This window comes from Gopherus flavomarginatus, chromosome 7, assembly GCF_025201925.1.
Source record: "Gopherus flavomarginatus isolate rGopFla2 chromosome 7, rGopFla2.mat.asm, whole genome shotgun sequence".
Classification (NCBI taxonomy): domain Eukaryota; kingdom Metazoa; phylum Chordata; order Testudines; family Testudinidae; genus Gopherus; species Gopherus flavomarginatus.
Window position 1 is genome coordinate 84,168,279 of NC_066623.1, and position 17,390 is coordinate 84,185,668.

Below are 17,390 nucleotides of genomic sequence, written 5' to 3' on the forward strand. Positions count from 1 at the left end.
CTGCTAATTTTTCCCTGTGGGTGCTGCAGCCCCACACCACCCATGGAGTCGGCACCTATCTTGATGTCCATGGAACATCTCCTGTGATCTGCCAATACTTGAATACCATAGAAAAGTAGCCCCTTTTGGTGATGTACTCAGTGAGGAGGGAGTCTGTGCCAAGACAGAGATGTGTGTGCTGTCTATTGCTCTAGTGCAGTTTGGAGCTCCATTGCTGTGAATCTATCTCCTATGTCTGTGGTGGATTTCCTGACTTCAAATTGGTTCCTGGCTGACAGGTAACAATCTGGTGTTGTAAGTTTCCATAGTGTGATCGCCACGTGCTTCTTCACTGTCACTTCTGCTCTCAGTTTAGTGTCCCCTGCACTGAAAAGCTTGGGTGAACTCAGTGCACAGACCCAGGACTATGGCCTTGGGCATCTGAAAGTTCTGCAGCCACTGCTCATCATCTCAAACCTGCATTACAATGTCATCCCACCAGTCAGTGCTTGTTTTTTAGGTCTAGAAGTTGCACTCCATCTGCAGCTGCCCTGTGAAGACCATCAACAACCTTAAATTGGTTCTGGCTGTGTTCTATGGAAAACTATCCTCCAAGGAACCATCACATTCCTCACTCATTCGGTGGTTCTTGCAGCTCTGCAAATACTCCAGGATCACACACCCTGTGCTTGCAACACTCATGGCTACAGTGCAAGGTCTATGCTTCTGTCAGATATGGTAGACACTGAGATGGGCTGCACCGGTTTTTGGGATTTTGGAAGAATGGCATGAAAATTATGGGATACTGATAACGTTCAGACAGTTACAAATGAAGAAGTTGCCCCAGTGCGCCCAGTCATCCCTGCATGACTCATTTTGGCCTCATCCTGTATTTCCAAAACTCAGTATTGAGTTGCACAGTGGGATTCCTACCCATGGTGTTATCCAGATGTTTTGTAATATAGATACTGTAATGTAGGTCTCCAATGAACCAAGGTTCCAACAGACCCCCAGGATAATGAAGTACCCACACAGCAGCTGATGGATGTAAGCAGTCATCTGCAGATTGACTAGGTGGATCTGGACCTACCACTGCTTCCAGCCAGGACCGGCGCTAGGGTTTTGAGTGCTCTAGGCGGACAGCAATTTCGCCGCCCCGCGCGCTGGTCCCGTGGCTCCCGTGGAGCTGCCGCAGTCGTGCCTGCGGGAGGTCCACCGGAGCCGCGCGAGCAGCCGACCGTCCGCAGGCATGCCTGCCGCTCCCTCTGGACACCGTGGACTGCTGGCTGCCCCAGCGGCGCCCTGACCCACGGTCAGTGTGCCTCCATGGCAGCCGGCAGCCCGGGGTTTCCCTGGGCCAGGGGACCCCCGCCCCTGGGCTGCCGGCTGCCGCGGCGGCGCCCCGACCCGGGGGACCCCCTGGGCTGCCGGCTGCCGCGGCGGCGCCCCGACCCCGGGGACCCCCTGGGCTGCCGGCTGCCGCGGCGGCGCCCCGACCCCGGGGACCCCCTGGGCTGCCGGCTGCCGCGGCGGCGCCCCGACCCGGGGGACCCCCTGGGCTGCCGGCTGCCGCGGCGGCGCCCCGACCCGGGGGACCCCCTGGACTGCCGGCTGCCGCGGCGGCGCCCCGACCCGGGGGACACCCTGGACTGCCGGCTGCCGCAGAGGCGCCCCGACCCGGGGGACACCCTGGACTGCGGGTTGCCGCAGAGGTGCCCCGACCCGGGGGACACCCTGGACTGCGGGTTGCCGCAGAGGTGCCCTGACCCGGGGGACACCCTGGGCTGCCGGCTACCGCCAGCAGCTCAGACTCCCTCTCTGTCCCAGCAGCAGCGGCTGCTCAACTATTTAAAAAAAAATTGGGGGGTGCTTTTTGGCGCCCTCAAATCTCGGCTCCCTAGGCAACCGCCTAGTCGGCCTAAATGGTTGCACCGGCCCTGCTTCCAGCAGTTGCCAGGTACAGGAGGATGACAGGACCTTCAGCAGATCAGGAGCACAGGAACAGATAGTAAGTTCACTGGGTCACACACAACAGGTAAGTCTCAGGTGTAAGATGATTCAGATCGATGGTGAGGATCAGTGATGATGATGATGATCTGTGATGAAGGAAACCTCCTGAAGCCCACACAAATAGACTGTTACTGTCTGCTTCTCTAACAGACAGCAACTACTGACAGGTGCACAGCCCTTATAAAGGGTCTGGATCATGAAAGTTCCACAGAACCAATCCCTTCTGGAAAGTTCCAAGTCCTTTAAATGTTCCATAAGCACAACACCATCAACAACATTAATAAGCACAGTAAACATGAAAATAAATGCAAAGGAAACAGCCCCTATAATGGTGCACTGCACTCTGCATTAACACAAGCACTCCTGGTGACTATGTGCACCACTGACACAAAGACCCAAGTATGCACATGCATAAGTGATTTACTAACTGTGGCAACTGTATGCCAACATAGTTTGAGTCAACATAAGTTTGTAGTGTAGACATGGCCTAGGAGGAAAAGATTAGCCAGTATTAAACCTCTGGGTTTGCCTAGAGAAGCATCCTGGGAGCAGCCACTTTGGAAACTTCTGAGATCTGGTCCTCCAGCAACTAGAAGGGTGGGGGAACAGCAACAGCCAATCAAGGCCTAGCAATCTGAAATAAAAGCAGCTGCCTGGTGCTAGCAAGGCAGCTTGTGGCTGGAGCCTCTGGAGCAAGGAGAGAGAGGCTCTCTAGGCTACAGCCAAAGGAACCAGGTCAAGGCTAAGGCCTATTACTGGCTACAGCTGGCAACAGGAGTTCAGGAGGAACCTTACTGATTTAATTCCTCAGGGGGATTTAAGCCTCGGAAGGGTAAGAAACCATTTTATTTATAAATGGCCCTGCAGGGCAAGGAATGTCTTCTGAGTTTATTGTACCCCAGGATGGGTTTAAACTGTGTGGACTGGCCAGATGGCTGACCCAGAGAAGACTTGCAAGAGGTAAACTGACTGCTTGCAGGGGGTACTGGGAGCTGAAGAGAGGGGACACCTGGGTGTACTCAAAGAGATGGGTGCAGCTTCTCACACCATCCTTGAATGGTGAGAGATGCTTTCACACATGATGGGCCTGACCTTCTATTTGTTTCAGTGGTGCAAACTCCATTAAGGCAGATGTTTTGGGTGAAGATCTTGTTTGTGGTTTGGTTTCTTCAGTCCCAAGGAGACCCTCTCTGATTCTGTTGATCTTGTCAATGATGTAAGACTACAGCACTTTGCATCAGGAGTTGGTGTGGGAATGGAGGCATTTCAGATCAGTTAGCTGGGTTTCTATATTGCACGTTCTGCAGTCATGATCTGGGGGTTACACTTGTAAATGAGAAGAATGGTGTAATGGTTAAAGCAGGAGATTGGGGTTCTATTTCTGGGTTTGCCACTGGCTTGCTGTGGGATGTTGGACAAGTCACTTAATTGTTCAATCCCTCAGTTTCCCCATCTGTACAATGGGAGTAATATCTACCTCCCAGTGATCTGTGATGCTTAATCCATTCATGCTTGAGATCCTCTGACGGAAGGTGCTATAAACATATGTTGTTTAAGTTCTGAAAGGTTATGCAATCCTGCTCGTAACTGTAAATCTTGTAATGAAAAGATAAATATTCTCCTTAGCCAGACATGAGAGAATGGGGCAATACAATAAATGAATTAATTGTTTGATTCCTTACAAGTGGACTTATGGTCTGGGCATTCATGATCTCCTTACTCCTTTCAGATTCAAGCATGTGAAGAAGCTGAAAAATGATATGCATTTAATTAGAGACTCTCTCAACTCATACACTCTTGTGATGTAAATTTTCTGCATATTAAGTACAACGTTCATTATAATGGTCAAAATAACACTTAGCCCTTTCTCCCGGTCTCCTAGATGTTGTCATTGAATAAGTGATATAGAATTATGACGTTTAAAGGAATATGTTTAAGGTGTACATTGCTGGTGTGATAGTGGGAGATTTGGCTCCTTGTTTCTTCATTAAGGATGAATTCAGCCCAAGGGTGTACTATGATCTTGGCAAATAGCATTATAATAGTGAGAGAATATTGCCCACTGGATAGCAGGAGCTGATGATTAAATTTAAGTGTGTACTGTCCATATAAAGCAATTTTTTTTAACATTTACTGTGAACATTCATCACTGGCGCTGAAGATGCGCAGTTGCTAATTATTGTGTTTTTAACTTGTAATATACTGTAAATTTTGTATACTACTACTGTGACCTTCTACAGAATAGAGGGATGACAGGAGGCCCATAATTATAGCATACTGAAGATATGCCCATAATTATCTACTATTTTTAGGACCAGTGTGCATGGCCTCTTAATTTACATAAGCTTTAGACATTCACACATTTTCTGTCTTTGCTTGTGGATGATAAATTTTCTTCAAATGAAATAGGAACACGTTGTGTTAAATGAGAAGTTAGTAGAGTGGGAGCTTGATTATTGGGAACAACAAAATCTTCAGTGCCAACTAAAAAAAAGGAGCATTTATTTGGAGAAGACTTGTTTAATCCAAGATTCAAAACATTTTTAAAGAAAATCCACTTATATTGAGTCCTGATAACTTGTGATTTGCTTTTAGAGTATTAGTTAAATTATTGTGGCGGGAGGGGGGGAAAGCATTAGCCTAACAAAAAGGGGCGGGGGAGAGCAAACCCTATAATCTATTTATCACATAGAGGGAGATTATGACAGTACATTCTTATTAGAGGTGAATATTTTGTGTTTATTAAGGTTGCCTCCTCGAGTACTTAAGGCTATAAAGTGTGTTTTCATTAAGTACTATGGTATAGTACTTCCATTGTCCTGTGTGTCTTTGCTGTTTGCCTTGCTATTTCCTTCAGCATAACTGGTCCTATTAAAAGGAAGAGGCCTGGAAGTGCTGGTAGTATGGGCTACAGGGTAGCCAATAGGCAATGCCATTCCTGAGAACAGTAGGCGAATTACAGGCTTTATCTTTTCTTTTTCCAGAGATGCTAAACAACACTAAATACCTTTCAGCTCTGGAATCTGATTTTGCAAACCCTTACACGCATAAATAGTCCTTACGGCTCAGTGGGCCTACTCATGTGAGTAATAGCTATTCCCCTGCTGGTTTGCAGTGTCAGGTCTTGTGGTGACTAACGGTCAGCTGAATTTAAACCAGTCATTCAAGTCATTGGCCTCTGATAGAAATGACTGATCACAGTTCAGCTCCTAGTGGATAGATACCTGTATCACAATTAGCACTGAGGGCCTGATCCTGCACATAAGTAAATTTCCATTCCATTGTGGAGGCCATCATTCACGTGGACACAGAATGATGAGGTAAAAGTCTGTTTAGACTTTAAAGTGATTCCTTTGCTATCGTGTTTGCTTTTCTCAAGGGACAGGGCTAAGTTCTAAATACTATTCTGACTATAAAGAAAATCCTAACTCTAGAACTGCGCAGTAGCAGTGGAGTAGAGTTTGAGTACTGGTATATTTGGATGCAGAATCCAACAGAGGCATGAGAACTTTCTTTGCTTGAATGTAACAGTGAATCCTTGGCCCCACTCTGGCTGCTTTGCATCCAGAAAGCTTCCAGAAGGGCATAAACCTGGCATAGCTGGATCAATGTCACCTACTCCCCACCCTTCTGCATAGCCAGAAAGGCTTGGCTAGTGGTAGGTAGGAGCAAGATGGAGTGCATGATGTTCCTCATAAGCCTTGGCTGATGCAGCATTCCTATGGGACTGTTGAGCCACTGAGTTTCACCAGGAGCTGTTTGCTCAAGCTTGGGAGAGCAGAAAGGTGACTTGGAGGCACCTTTGCCCCCAAACAACCTGTCCAGAAGAGCCAGGCATAAGTTCAGTGCTGCTAAGGATTAAGCCCAGAGAACCTCCATTTTTCTTGGTATTCAGGAACACCAGTTCATGGTAATGAGCATGGTATAAAAACTAGGACATACCATGATGAGCAGTATGATATTTAAAAACCTGCCTAGATCAATAGCATGATGATTCTCAGGCCTCCACTAATGAACACTTATCAGGATGCAACATATTTTTATGGGAAATGGAAGTGGTGGTGAGGGATTGAACTCTTCTTGCACGGTACCTTGGTGACTCAGGGACTTGACAACGAGATAGTCAAACCCAGCCTGAGGTGGTACAGACCGAAAGCTTTTGCCATCTGACAGTTGTTCAGTGGCATACAGCAGAAGAGTGTGATAAGAGCTGGATCACCAAAAACATCACCACTTCACCTGGCACTATAACAGCAATCTGTAGTACTTTTCAACTTCTAAGTATTTTAACGCAATCCTCACGTCATCCTAGTTTTATGGATGGGGAAACTGAAGCAGGGACATTGTGTTGGCTTACGACACAGAGTGGCAGAACCAGGATAGAATCAACAGATGAGGCTAGATATTGAACTATGCTGTTGTCCTTAGAGTTGATGTAATTTAGCAGGACAGCGTAGGAAAGCTGGCAGTGTCTCCTGTACTGTATTGGTTCTATGGCTGAACTGGAATCTTTAGATTCCAGTGTTGTCAGTGCAGCACCTTTCAAAAACTGGAATGTCACTCAGTTTGATTCTTCTGTCCATGGTCACCATCCACCTGTTTCTTGAATTAAAAACAAATAGAAACAGAAAGAGAAGAAATACATGACGGAAGGAGAAGAAAAACCTGTTTGCCCTCATTACATGGGAGGGTATTTCAAGAACAGTTGATCCATTTGAAAGTCTGACCTCTTCTAATACTGACAAATGAGGGTTCTCTGACACAGTGCCTTTCTTTTGGAAGTTCAAGCTGCCTGAAATGGAAACACCTTTTACTGCTTCATCCAAGATTTCCAACTTGGGAATGGGGATGGGGTAGAGAATTTGCTTATTAGGGCTTTATCTTTTGCTTTTCTGCTTATCCTATGTTTAGCATTTGTTTACATAGGCACTATTGTCCCTGCAGATGCTTGCACATGACTTCCTTTGGAATTTCATGTACACCCCTGAAGAAACTCTCTGGTCCCATATATTTAACTGTATAATATAACAATGGGAGCCAATGCATTCTAACGTTATGTCAATAAAATCAAACTATTGCAGGGTATTTTTGTCTGTGCAAGCACTGCTTTAAATAGCACATGATGTTCACGTTAAAAAATCAGTAACACTACTAAATATCGAGACCTTATTAACAGCTACGTTGCATCCATTGTCGGGGACTGGATGGCTCAAGGCTTTCATGCCTGTAGTGGTTGTCAACATTCTTCATGCTGTGGTCACTTAGTAAGAGGGAGGCCCCCCTCCCTGCTTAGCTACATTAAAAACCAACAACAATCCCAACATTGGGACAGTAGTAAAGGGACAAGAGGAAAAGATGCTAATTTGAATGCAACAGGTGCAGCTACTTATTTACATCCTCTTCCACAGTGTAGAACTTCATAGCCACTAAAACTGAACCTGCTTTCATTGACTCTAATCCCCATTACTCTGATCCCTCCATGTCAATTTGCAGAATGGCTCTGTCCTCCTATGTGCACGCTATCTCTCAAACCTATGTTTTTCTGTAAATCTGCTCGGGGCTGGATTTACACCTTATAAAGGAAGACGTGGAGCAGCCATGCAGGACAGAGAGAGGAGCTTCCACTTTGTTTTGTTTCAATAGTTGGTTAAAAAAACCCTCTGGAAACCCTAAAGGATCTTTAGTAGGAGTTACACAGCAAAACTCATCACTGCTTGAAGAGTGGCATGGCTTGCTATGTGGAGGTGCTCCAGGGGGAGCACAGTTGGGAACTACTAGCTTATGGGATAACAGTTCCCTGATTCAAAACCAGCCTAGCTCAGTAGTATTGGGTGACCTAAAACCATGAACCTCTGGTGGTCTGTCATGGTGTAAGCGGGCAGTACCCAGCATGTAAAAATCACCACAAACGGTTCTCTCGCTGTCAGTCTCAGCATGGAGTCCAGCACCCAGGGTCCCTTCAGAATAGGGTGGAGGCATACTAGTGGGCAGTGGATGTCTGAATGACTACTCTCTGCACTGTACCTGTTGTGGGAATAAAAAAAAAATCTGATTGTAGGACTGTCTGGCACCTTTCACAAGTACTACATTTACTGCTAATAAGGAATGAAATGTTGCACATAATTCCAGAAAGGGAGGAGCTTCTGGAACATGGGAAAGCTGAGCGTAGACAAGGCAATGGGCAGATCTACATCTTGCCATTTAGGCAGTTGTCTGCAAAAGAGTCCTCATGCTTCAGTATTTTGAATCAGATGTTATACTATCTGAATTGCTGTTTGGAACACAAACATTATGCTCATGTTGAGAATTATGTACAAAATAGCTATCGTCAAGCTGCTGTCGTGCAGCACCTTTTGTAACAACACAGTACTTTAATAACAGGGTGGGAAATCTGGCAATATGTTTGTTTAAAAACTTTAATTAGTGAAGGCCTTTCCCAGAGGCTTACAATGGCAAAAGGTGTGAATGGTGAAAATGCCGCCCACCCTGCTTTCTCCATAGTAGCTGTATTCCATGCACAGATGGGCTGGTGAAGTAACTGTGAATGGACAAATGATAACAGACTATTCAGTTATTCCAACATCAGCTCATTAGCAATCTGTCAGATTTCAATTTGTATACTGGTGAAAAATGCAGCTATCACATGATTGCCACAGATTGCATGCAGCCCTTTAACTGAAAAGGGCACAATGAATGAATCAGCACAGTGACTTTACCAGTGAGGATGTCCTCTTGTCCAAAAGGCAGAATGCTCCATGCTTTAGGCTTTCAGTGGTAACATTCAAAGTTGACTAAAACTGGTGCAGCCTCAGTGAAGTGGTTTAGAACCCAGTCCACTGCTCATTGAAATCAATGGAAAGACTCCTTTAACTGCAATGGGCACTGGATCAAGGCCTTGGTAGTTGGCCCACTGTACTAACTACATGGCTAGTGGAATTCCACTGATTTTGCTGAGGCTACTGTAGGGGTGAATCTGGTCCAATTTTTTTGTAAATACACTATTGCCAAAGAATTAGCTGAATTATTAACAAATAGATGTTGGGGAATCATAAACAAGAAATTGCTATCAAAGTCCGTTGACATGAGGTAAGAGATGGTCTCATGCAATCCTGGCTTATATTTCATAGGATTCAAAAGCTTGATTTAGGCAAATGTGCTAAACATGTAAAATGTTTCTTTCTAAATTAAAAAAATTGGCTGGCAGCCCATAAATTATATTTGCTAAATCATTGGTACCTTATTTCTAAATGAAAATATTTGCATTAGACTTTTCTGGTTAAGTCCCATTATTTACCTTCATAAACTCAATCACCATAAGCTCCTGCTATTTCATTTCTCATGACTGAGATCCACCTTCCCTGTCCAAAATAAAATGTTCTCATCTGTCCATAAAAAGCACTTGACAGTAGGATAATGTTGTTGAGTATATATTGATAACCAGATCCATTTTTGCTGGTAAAAGTATGAGTTACAGGAGCACTCTGTAGTGAACATACATTATGTAAGCATGGGACAGTATGAAAAAAACTTTATACTGCTGTGTAGCATTTATGAGCACTGCCAATTCAGATAATGTATAGCTACATGCCAAGCTGAAATATGTAGATATTAAATGTCTGGATGATATTTTTATTATTATTCATTTTAAAATACCATAATTGAAGCTATACACTTTGAGCATTAAGGAGTAGTGCTGTTATAATGGTGATTTTTAATGTGGTTGAGACAAGTATAATACCTTTACATAGATGAAAGTGTTCTAAACAATCATCTAATCAAGTTGAAGAGTAACCTCACTCTGTCTGTGGTGCCTCTTCTGCCTGTTCAATCCTCTGACACTTAACGGAATTTTTCTTCTATACTTAGTAACGTTATGAATAGATGTGAAATAAGATCCACTGAAAATATTGGGATTTGTCTGTCAAACCACAATTTTAAAGTGTATTTCTCTTAATCCAATTGAGTTTAAAATATTGCTATAATTTATTGTAATTGATTATATTAAATCAAGTTGGAATCTCTTTGCTGCTAGATCAAGAAATGATATAACTCAAAGTAGTCCTCACTATACAACTGTGTTTAAAATGTTACAGGCATGAAACCTCAGTGTGATTAGTGTGAAGTTTTAAGTCCTATTAAATAGTTCTGTCAATCAAGTCACAAAAATCATAGCAATATATTTACTTCAGATAATAACATGCCCGCTCAGTGCAAAGATCTCAACTGCCAGGCCACTGTTTTCTAGTGCCAGCTTCATCAAAGTCCAATAAAATATTCTCATTGTAATATGCACCTGTCTGTAGCACTCACACTCTTTTGACTGCAAGGATCAGCTCCACAAAAATGTGTTCACTGAACAGGAAGCAGTCTAAAGAATAGTTCTAATACAAAGGCCTGTCTCTCTTTAGTGCCCTGTAGCTGAAATAAAACTACACTAGCAAAGTGTTTTACTAGTGACAGATTTTCTTGATACACATACATACTTCCTTATGCCAGTGAGAACAGAGACTAACAATAGCTAATGAAACTATGTCATATGCATTAGAAATGTTGTGAAGGTGGTTCTGGTTGCCATTTTCACCGATTAACAGAAAGATAAGGCTTCCACATGAAAGAAAATAGTAGCTTCTTTTTTTTTTTCTTTTTTTTTTTAAAGGGGGGGGCGGAGGGAGAGAACCAAAGTCCCAACAGTCAAATTTGTGACAATTCGTATGTCACATAGAATACAGAAAGCATCTTACATCATCTTCACTTTAGAAATTTGCATTGTACTCTGATTCCAGTAAGTCCCTGTTCCTATAATCTTTTGGGAAACTATAAACTGATAGTCAATGAAACTCAACTTCTTTTAACGGTGAATTACTTTTCCTCCAGCAGTGCAGACTCAGTGGCTGAAACTCTGCTAGGTATTGTGTGGAAAAAGAACAACTTCAACTCAGCTCTCAAACTTTTCATATATAATATAGAGAGAGAGAACACCTGCAGTACAAACTTTTGAAAAGCTTCTGTTGTGTGCGTACACACACAACCAGCCTAACTGTAAGGAGGTACGGGTAATTGGAGGGGAGAGGGAATTGCAGAGAAAGAAAGCCTTTACAATTAATAAAATAGTTAGTGAAATTTTGGCATGTTGGAAATATAATGTTGATTACAATTGAATATTGGAATCATCAGTACCACACAGATTATAAAACTAACTTTTTTTTATTTGTATTTTCTCTCTATTCTGGACTTTATTGCAGTGATTCCACGAAGTAGCAGTGGAATACAATGTCTCGTGGTGACTGTGCTGTTTGTTTGTTTGAAAGTTTTTTTAACTAGGCACATTGGGTGTAGATTGTATTGCTCCACTACATAAGTTGCATTGATTACAACATTGTGTAATATTAACATACACATGCTTTTTCTGCTCCTGCTTGAGATTTCTGCCCTAGCACACTAAACAGTAATGACATTTTACTGTGAGATCACAATCTGTAAAAGGAGGAACAATAGAGGAAATTTGTAGGGGTTTTTTGTTTTGAAAGTTGTCTATGTGCACTAGGCCAATTTAAAACTTTTTATGTTTTACTGTGTGTTTTGAGTATTTTGAGTGCTATACAAATAAATAATGGCATGTAGTGTGCATGCTCTCTCTCAAAAATACACAGGTAAGTGTACAGGGGAACTTCTTTTTACAGCCACCTGTAGTAATCTATTTAAGAATATACACCGGTACTTGAGGCATTTGTTTTTATGCAAATATATGCAGAGGTATTTGGTGTAATGTTATACACCAGTAGTCCACATGTAATTTAATATACTTTTTTTAACCCCAGTTAAGTATATGGCTATTTGGTGCAGAACTGTTATCAGGTAACAATGTGTTATTCAGTGTATGAGTGAGACTGGCATCTTTCTAGATGTCTAATGTAATTTCTGTTCAAGGTAATTGTTTGCTATTAGTAACACAAGCTCTCTGGCTTTATTTCTTAGAACCAACATTCCTCACAAGTCTGGACTCTCTCTAATCCTAGCCAGGTTTAGTTTAGTATCTCATATTTTGTTTAGCCCTATTGTAACAGTATCTGATGAGCCATAGTTTGATGCATTTCCTTGCTGCCATGGCTAATAATAGGAGAAATCCAGTGGTCTATCAGTAGTCAGATCCCATTTGGGCCATATTAACATCTTTTTTTCATGTTGAGTAGTGCCTTACTCAGTGAGTAACCCCATTGTGGGGTGTGTGTGTTGGGTTGTAGGTGTGGTGTGTGGTTTTTTTTTAATTATTTTTATTTTTTTTAAATATTAAGACCTATTTCCTCGCATCTTATGTACAAAGACTGGGAGGTTTTGGTAATTATTGAGGTATAGAGGCATATGATTACATTACTTTGGGATTCTCTCAGTGATGAGGTGGTGGTGTTCAGTTGGAGCACTTTTCTGCCCACAGGGTTATCTTGTATAAAACTCTGATTCTCTGTGTGTGATGTGATGTGATGTGATTCACTTCATACAATTTAGAGCTGTGTAAAGATAGCAGCTTGTCCTGTAGACCTGCCTAATTCTTCTGTCTTTAAAATTTTTGTTTTTGCATGTACCCACTATATCCTCAGATATAATGTTGAAGTTGCAGATAATTACAAAAATCTTTAAAGGTTATATGTGTAAAGGATGTAGGAGCTGCCTGTATTTTATGAATATTATATGTTTTTGTTTGTATTTGATATATAGTTCCTAGTAGTTAATTCCAATAGGAGCAGTTAGCACATAGGTTGGAAAATATTTCAACTGAACACATCAAAACACTGCAAACACTTCTGCTTCCTATGCTACTGTACATGAATGATCAACATAAGAAAATTGTAGTGTTGGTTATCCTCATCTTTATTTTAATCTTTTTTTTTTACAAATCTCTCCTACCCACCACCTGATGAGATACTATTCTATAACAAAGCTTAGTCTCAAAACGATTTAACATTGTGAAAGAACATTACAAAATTAAGTCAGTCCTAACCACAGCTAAGTGTCCCACTGGTTCAGTGGATACCTTTACAATCACCGCTATTGACCTGAAGTTACTGTGTCTGGTGTCACTTGGTAACCATGTTCAAAATAAAGTCTTTTTCAGAACAGCATGGTGTTAGAGACCACTAAGATTTTGAGAAGAAAATGACCCAATGCCAAGCAACACAAAGACCTAATCTTTCTTGTTTTTTTCTTTTAAAACCACTAAGCAAACCTAGAAAATTCAAGTTATGTAGTCAGTATAAGAACTGTTCTTAATCCAGCAATGTGCTTAAGTATGTGTGTCGTCCCAGTGAAGTGATCAATGAGATTACTCACGTGCTTAAGTGCTTTGCTGAATAGGGATGGACTGCTGAATTAGGGCTTATGGGTAAAGTTTCCAAAAACACCTAATGACTTAAGAACTCAAGCTCAATTTTCAAAAGTGACTTAAGCATATAATGGAACTTAGGCTACTGACTTTCACTGAGATGTAGGCTCCTAAATATCTAAGTGACTATTGAAAATGGGGCTTTAGGGGCCTACATCACTTAAGTGCTTGGGCAATTTTACCTTATATTCTTAGCACATCTTGCATATAGAGACACAATAATGCTTGATACTATGTCTATCTAGATTCAGAAGAAAGATTCCACCAAGTTGCTGATAGGCTGAGAATATAACTGGTCTGTAGGGTTTTTTGTTTTGTTGTTAAAATTCATAACAAATTTAAGGCTTTCTTCCCCTGCCTGCAAACAAACTGATATTCTGTTTTTTCTGAAAGTTTGCAGAATTGTAACATTTTATTTTCTAACATATTTGAAGATATTAAATTCTGAAATAGAATTCCTTTAAAATGTAAAAGCAGCAAAGAGTCCTGTGGCACCTTATAGACTAACAGAAGTTTTGGAGCATGAGCTTTCGTCGGTGAATACCCACTTTGTCGGATGCATATGACGTGCATCCGACAAAGTGGGTATTCACCGACGAAAGCTCATGCTCCAAAACTTCTGTTAGTCTATAAGGTGCCACAGGACTCTTTGCTGCTTTTATAGATCCAGACTAACACGGCTACCTCTCTGATCCTTTAAAATGTGTTTTACTTTGAAAAATTCTAGCATCTGACTAAGCTGACAGTTCAAAATTGGAAATTAAATCCCAACCCAGTAACTGAAAATTGAATTTTTTAATTGAAAAATGGGAAAATTGCAAGAAAATCAAAATATGAAAATGTCTGCTTCTGAAAAACTTCTAATTTCAATAAAGGAAAAAAATGAACAAAACCACATTCACTTGTCCCATTTGACTTATGAGTCTAAGGGCTCAACCACCAAATCAAATGGATTTAAAAAAAAGAAATAGAACAAGGCCTTGTCTGTACTAGAAAGTTCTAGTTTGTTTAACTCAGTTTTAAGGTGAAATTCTGGCACCACCGAAGTCAATGGCAAACTCTTATTGACTTGCAGTGAAGCCAGAATTTCACCATAAATCAATCTAGAAACTTCACTAGAGAAACACTGTTGTAGGCTAGTCTGGCTATGTAGCTTGGTGGTCATTCCAGGCACTTAATGTCCGTCTTTATATCTTGGACAAGTTTCAGACAGGCAGTTCTACCTTACTCAGTTCTATAGGTTTAATTGAGAAACAAGCAGCACCGTGTGATGAAAAATATCATTCTGCATTCAGCCCAGTAAAAGTAAAATAAGGACCTGATTTTGAGTCTTGAGCACTTCCTAGGGCCCCATGGACTTAGGCTCAGAGTGGCAATGCCTAACTTTAGCCACCCTGCTACCTGGCAGAATCCTCAGGCCTGAGGTGCCCGGAGTCCCTGTGCAATGCCTGGAGTGAGTTAGGTGCTGAAGAATAGGATCCACAAAAGCCAGCAAGCTGAACAGGGAGCTGCTTGTATTAGCCAGAGGAAATGCAGAGGAGAGGAGTGGGACCTGAGTACTGCCCCATCACAAGGAGGGAGTTGGGTGCTTCCCTCTACTTGAGAGTTCAAGCTGTGAATCCTCTACTGAAGTTAGGTGCCTAAGCCAGCTCAACCCTTTCTTGCAAAAAAACAGAAGAGGTGGTGATGCTGCCCCACCCACCCCCATTTACCCAGTAGCTGAAACACTCAGCTGAGATGTGGGAGACCAAGATTAGATCCCTCCTATTCCCTGATACAGAGAGGGGCTTGAGCCTACATCTCCCATATCCTGGAAGAGTGCCCTAGCCATGGCGTTGTAGGGTATGCTAAATTGGGTCTCTTAGTGTCACCTGTTGGAGCTGTTCCACTTTGGATTAAATATTCATTGGACCAGACAGATTGAGAGTGACTCTATAGCCTGTGATTAGGGGACTTGACTAATCAAATTTATTAAAATAATTGTGCACCTAAATAGTAATTCAGTAGTAGTGCACTGTTTGCCCAGCAAAGGCTATGAGACAATCTATTTGTAGATCTTGAACCTAATGATGCTTTAAAGCAAGTATGAGCTAAGTGCATCTATTTATTTGTACAGCCCTGCCCCGGTTTGAGAAAAATGCAAAGTGAATTTAAACCAAAAGGGAGACACATGCAGTCACATACTTTTAAAAAGTAACAACAGTAACAACACCAGCTTGTAAGATGTCTGGCTCAAGAATTAATGGAATGCAAGAAGTGGAAGGATGTTTGCAACCCTGCTTGATCAGTGCCTCAAGGATAGAAATAATTCTATACTTTTTTCACAGGATGGACACAGATCGCTGGAAGGGATATGTTCTCATGAACAAAATGCTGGAGGCCATCTATCTTCCTCTTCCTTCTCCAGAGCTTCCAAGCCAAGCACATCTTATGTAGCTTAATGCCTTCCTAGGAAATCTAGACATTTGAAAGAAACTAAAACAGCTGTACTAATTTTTACTCACAGTGGCAATAACAAAACCTGTGTAGTATGCACCTAATATCTTCATCTATGCAGAGTATGAATAGCCTGGGCCTTTTCTCCGTGCACGGTGCAGAGAAGGCTAATGGAGGCAAATGGACTCTGCCTCTACATCAGCAGATTGCTCAGTGGCTGTCAGGGAAGAGCCGTTCAGGTATTTGGAATTTCTGAGTTGGTTGAAAATGTGGTGTTTGCCTCAGTTGTCCACCATTCCCCGTTTACTTAGAACATTTTATAGCTGTTGGTAGTGTTATTACAAATAAATGGCTCCTTTTTAATGCAACTAATCCTGAACAAAGCTGAGAGAATTTAAGGAAGGTTAGGAAGTTCATTTTTGTTCAGCTGCTTTTATGAGCATATATAAAATCTCCCTCCCTCTGCCTGCAGCCCAGGCTTCACAAAAGCTGTCCCTGTCCCCCAGCTCTCTGCTATATACCCTTCCATCCATGAACTGCAGTCAGTCCCTGCTCTCTCCTGACACTTTTTTAGTTCTTCAATGTACCTTTTTGCTTCTATGATCCTGCAATAGGCCCCAATCCCTTCCTTCTTTTCTTTCATAAACAGCCTTCAGTAGATTCCAGTCCAGTCCCATCCCATCCAACTGGTAAACTGCACCCCGTCCTGGGACCTAGCTGTCTTGCTTCTGAGTCCTTGCATAAGTGTAAGATTTTGAGCTCTTTCAGGTGGCTTATAAACATCCAGATATGATAAACGTACAAGTGTAATGGATAATTAGATTGTTTGTCTGTTTCAATAATCAGATTTATCTAGCAATCTGATTTTTTGTAAAACCATAATGCTAATTGCTCACCCTATAGGCTATTAATTCTTATTCCGTTATTTTACTACAGGTCCATTACTACTTGATAAGTCTATGATATCTATCTATCCTATATATTTTTAAGTTCAGTACTATATTTTCCCTTTTCCAATCCTTTAGAAGTTCTCTGTTACTTTTTAGCAATAATTATATATTTATTTTTTTTTAAGGCCATTTTTCAATCCCCTTAACATACTGTGGCAGGTCACCCAGACTGTGTATGACTTGCATAAGTCAGGCTCCAAAAACTATGATCACTATCAATAGCTTCTTTTCATAAGGTCTTCATTGCTCCATAAATAAACTGTTTTCTTTTTCATTTTGATTTTTAAAAGGAACTTATCTCAATCATTTGAGTCAACATTAATGGGCCTATTTTTTTCGCTAGTATTTCTCCTTCTCTTGATATATTTGTAAGAGTTCCTCTTATGCCTTTAAATGCTGTTATCTAGCAGTGATTCATTCTGCTTTCTTTTGCTGCCTTGTGAGCCTTAATTGATTCTTTATATTCTTGTTTGGTTCCCTCCCCACCTCTTCATTATTTTCAATACAGCTTTCATCTTTTATTTTCAGATCTTTGAGCAGTCCCCCATGAAGCCACATTGGCTGCATCTTGTTCTTTGCATTCTTCTTTTTCAGAGGAATTGTAATCTGCTGTGCTTTAATTGCACTGTCTGTTAGGA